This window comes from Montipora capricornis, chromosome 5 (assembly GCF_036669925.1).
Source record: "Montipora capricornis isolate CH-2021 chromosome 5, ASM3666992v2, whole genome shotgun sequence".
Lineage (NCBI taxonomy): Eukaryota > Metazoa > Cnidaria > Anthozoa > Scleractinia > Acroporidae > Montipora > Montipora capricornis.
In genome coordinates, this window is record NC_090887.1 from 652,501 (window position 1) to 657,500 (window position 5,000).

Consider the following 5,000-nt stretch of genomic DNA (forward strand, 5'->3'; position numbering starts at 1 on the left):
GAAATACTATGAGTCTTCAAAGAATGGGTCAGATGAACGTGAAGAATTTAACTTTCCTGAAGGAAGTAAGCCTGGTTTGAGCCCTAAAATTGGATGTGATTGAACAATTGTTTATGTTTTTGGTGTGGTTAAGGTGTGGATTTGGACAGAAACATCTGGCATGGTAATTTGGTCTTGGCAAATCAACCATTTCAAGGTACTTGATCATCGGGTCAAATTACTTGTACTTCTGTTTGGGAAATATTCCCATGTGGCCTTCTAAAGATCAGAACTGGATGAAAACCAGTGAATGACTTGAAAACACCTTTTTGTTCTCTGATGATCTCGGATGTAAACTGTCCTTTTTCCAGTTTTGTATTTTGGCTTTCAGCTCACTCCTTTCCTTTTCAACGTCACTTTTTTGTTTAATCAAAAGTGACAATTTTACCGCCAACTTTTCCACGACTCCTCTCAAATGAGCACAGTTTTCGCAGGCCACTGTCGGTCTTGCATTGTCTTCATCAAGCAACCTTGGTGATGGTTCTGATTCAGCCCAAATGTTTTCTTCATTTTCCTCAGAACTTTCTGGAAGACATCTCTTTTTGGGAAATTTTCTTGTCTCTTAATTGCCAAAAGCAACCGATTCCTACTTTTGACCTTGAGGGGAAAAGAAAAAAAATGAAATGTTTTCTGCCTGATTGTTATAAAAAGCACTTTGGCAACCAGGTACACTGTAATATCTGCTACGACCATCGCGCGAAGAAGTCAAAGGGTTGGCCGCCATGTTTGATGTTGTTTTTTCTCTTTCCTTACTATCTAGGAGCCTGGAACATGCTAGTCACACAACAACAATTTAATACCATGCTCAACAACTTTCCTTTGTCCTGAATGGCTGGTAAACAATTGGACTTGACCATTTCGGTGGTCTTAACGGGTGAACTCGACTTACATTTTGCATCTGGAACATTTGTGGTTGCTAGCTTTTGTTCCGCCTCGACGGACAAAGAACTATTATACAGCTCAACGATCGAATTATTTGCCTCAAAGGGCAGACATCTGAGACATTTTGACTCAACGATCAAATTTATCGCCTAATCGGGCAAATAATACTCAACGGGTGAATCCGACTTACATTTTGAATCTGGGACATTTGTGGCTGCAAGCTTTGTTCTTTTTCGACGGACAAAGAACTATTGTGCGACTCAACGATCGAATTATTTGCCTCAACGGGCAGACATTTTGATTCAACGACCGATGGTAACCAGAATGATGATCTATGACGACCCACTGCAAAAGCACTCGACTCGAACGCTTTTAAGCTGTCAGATTCCCTTCCACGTGCACGTGACGTCATCACGTGTATCAATACCCCAGATGATAGACATGATACCACCACAATCGACTGCGCATGCTTCCGATCTTTCATCCCACAAATTTCGATTTTTTCCTCTAATATCAAGAATATGCTGCTGCCTCGCTAAGGCTCGCCAGCAATGAAAATATCCAGTGTTCAAGTTGAATCAATATAGATTGTTACATAAAAATACCATATCGGGATTTGTCACATTCGCAAAAGCTGGGTCGTTATTTAGTTAGCTTCAACTGAAACTAAAGGTTTAAATATTGTGTCAGAACAAAATACTTTCGACAACATCTGCGTTGCCGTCCAACCAAAACTCCACCCGCCCTCCGGTGTTATCGATCGAAAACCATTTCTTGCCGGCTGGGAATCATATCATTCCCAATAAGAGAGCTATATTGTACACAGGGTCTACCATCTTTCTCAAACGCGGCTTTCTTGTTATCGGGTTGAGCTCGAAAACACTCATATACACAGATCTTGTGATCATTTTATCATTTTGGCTTGCGAGACTTCACCAGGTTAGTTTCTGTTTTCGTGTATGCTACGTTTCTCGGCATCCCGATTAACCTGCGATCAGGCCGGTACTCAGTGCATAGATTTTATGCGGTGGACACAGTAGAATACAGTGTATTTAACTAGCAGTTTTCATTGAGAAGCGAGTGCTGCCGTTAAAGATGTTTTTGAATGCAAATACGACAATGAGAATTTCAACAAAAATATAACTTATTTTATTTGCAAAATGACGTGGTTACATGTATGTTCTTTGAGTATAACATTAACAAGTAACTATTGGTGTGGCTAAGGCTTTTGTAGGGATTATGCTTGTAGTAATTGCTAAAAGTGGAAAAGAAATATATTGGTTAACGAAAACGGAAGGTGTAACGAATAACACTGTCCAACGCAACATGTAATAATAAGGGCTTTTTAACTGATTCTTAGAACGATTAGTGACACTTTCTTTTGTCTATCTAGCGCAACGTGGCAATAAAATAAATACTTGGTGCAACAACAGTCACTGTGGTGTAACAACAGTTACTACATGTATTACTGAACTGATCGTTAGGGGTTTCGACAAAACACTTACCCCCGGTCAATAGTCTGCGTAGCAAGCGTTGTCGAGCCGTATCAAAGCTCAATATTGAGCGCGCTATGACCATATTTGGACATTGTCACAATGTCACATACCTCGCTCTTTTGAATGGGTTAGTAGTGTTTCATGCTGGATTAAGGGATATTATTAAAGGTTCTTGGTTACGCTTTCCGAAAAACATTGCTTATTGACAGTCTTGTGAGAAACTGGTTTCTAAGGTTCCACTTGTTCTTTAGTACCCATGATTACAACATGTGTTCTCCTAGTGTCATGAATTTGGTTTGGTATTGGGCCCGGTTGTTCAAAAGCCGATTAACGCTAATCCCAGATTAAAAATTAACCAGGAGTTTATTTCTCTATTGCCAAATGCTGTTCAACGCTGATATTCGGAAAAGCGTTACATTGGAAGAAGTCAATCTTGAAATACAAAAATGAGCAAAAGAAACTTTCACCAAAAAATTGAAAACTTGAAACAAAAGTTTACGCTTATCCTGGATTAAGCTAATCGGCTTTCGAACAACCGGGCTCAGATGTTCGAGAAAAGTGTTTGGTACGCCAGGTCAACTAAGTTTCTCATTAAGAATATTTTAAATTTTTTTGGGTGTTAGTCACGGTTGTTTCTGGTGTTACCAGTTGTGTTTTATTCGAGAATGTTCTTTTTGCTTATTCCCTTATTCGGGGCGATCCTTAAGCCCGGCCTCGTCTCCGTGTAGTCCTTTGTTTTGACTCTGTTATGTAACAACCTTAGACGTCGATTTTCTATGTGAATTTATTTTTAGGTACGGTTTTTATTCTAAATTTTTTTTCCTTTTTGCGTTAGGGTTAAAGTTGTTGTTGTGTCGTTATAACCCGCTAATGGGGCTTCGTTGTTTGCATTTGCAAATTTAGTAACATTAATAATGAGTTTTTACAACAAACGACTTCAAATTATGTTACAGATTTATCTTTCTGGTAATATCTCGCCATTTTCTGAAGTTTACCTGTAGTTGAAGTTCACTGTAACTGGACAATTTTTGTTAACTGTTTGCGCATTCCACGGATACGCTCATGTAGGCGTCTTGTCATTTTATAAAACGCAATATGAAACCATTGCAGGCTATCGTTTCGCTCTAACAAACGCCCGCGGTATTTGCGATCCGCAGTTTCAACCAGTTTGAAGTGTTCTTAGTGCAAAAGAGAGATTGCTTGCAGTTTAGGTACGTTGTCTGTGGTTAAAGGAGTAAATTGTCTTCATAAAGGTTCAAGGTTGAGGTTAAATTATAAAAGCGAAATTAAGACTTTAGTAAGCTTAAATATTGACGTGCTACATAAGCAATTCTTCATTTTTTTATCTCTGTAAACAGGTCTGATCTGTAAAGTAAGGAAGCCAAAAGCATCCATTTAAAAGTATAAAGAAGACTGACTTGCTTCAGTGTTTTCTACCCCGGGGCCTGAACCATTCAAGTAAAGATCTGTTTGAAGATGATCGTTTGTGAAGGTTTGTGTTAAAATTAAGCTTATTGATCCTTTAAAGCTTATTATTATCGTCCTACCAGCCTTTTTTAATTCATTCCATGATTTTAGTCACTTGTGAATTGCTGCATCCTTGCTGCGGTGTTTTTTGGAGGCAAATGGTTGAATAGATACATACAGTACGACCAGTACGAGCGATAGTACGACCGACCGATCTTAGATAATAGACCGATAGTACGACCGATAGCATGCCCATGTTGTCAGCTGTGTTGTGTTTTTCATTTCATTTTAAGTAAACAGGATTTTCACTTTTCCAACAATTTCTACCAGCGAAAATTCGTATTTGTTGTGTTTTTAGGACCTACATTAGTGGTTTTTTACATTCGATAAATTGAAATGAGATAGCATAACATGTCATGTAACGTGATCTTTGCTTTTTGCGGAGTGGTACATGAAACGTCATTATGTTGATTTGCCCAGCATCATGAAGCCCAGAGGATGCCTCTAAAAGGGTTAACAGAAATAGGGTAGGAGAAAAGATAAAATACTCGGTCAGTCATATTCATTTCGCTTCGTCTATTGAAGAACAGATACTTATTTATTTATATGTGTGCACAATACATCGAAGCATAAAGTCTACAAATACCTTTGTTACCTTCAAATGCCACTGCATAACATTTGAAATTCCGTTTTCCGTGAATCTTCCATTACTTGTGTTATATGTGAACCTAGGCAGTTTCTGGTACTAGCTTTAAAATAACTGGTTGCTGTTTAACACAATTTATTACTACGACTCACTAATGCGAAGATTATTTACTGTACTAACACGAAGAGAGATAGCTTTGGATTTTTCAACAGTATATCGCTTTAATCTAACCCAACATCATTCAGATAGTCAGCGGTCAGCGGTGAAGATGGCCGTGTATTTTCAAGCTTTGATATACAAAATATTTTTTTCAGGAATACAGGGTTTTTTTGTGCCGTTCTTTTCTATGGCTTATTAGCTGCTTTGCGCGTGATTTATTCCCGATTTCCTTCGCATTTATTATATTTTTGCGCCTTTTTACAAGGCCCAGGGATTGCTGTGAGAACTAAAATGAAAAGGGTCTTAGTTTT

General features: G+C 38.4%; 1 protein-coding gene across 5 annotated transcripts in view; it reads left to right on the plus strand.

The window, feature by feature from the left end:
* LOC138048991 (beta-1,3-galactosyltransferase 6-like) overlaps positions 1 to 5,000 on the plus strand; it is a 38,089-nt gene that overhangs the window by 5,745 nt on the left and 27,344 nt on the right. For 3 of the 5 annotated variants that reach the window (XM_068895079.1, XM_068895078.1, XM_068895076.1), the window contains one exon: positions 3,776 to 3,909. The gene's annotated coding sequence lies outside the window, so the exon portion shown is untranslated. Of the gene's footprint in view, positions 1 to 1,659; positions 1,861 to 3,534; positions 3,629 to 3,775; positions 3,910 to 5,000 lie in introns of those variants that run through there. The other 2 variants (XM_068895075.1, XM_068895077.1) reach the window with 2 other exon arrangements.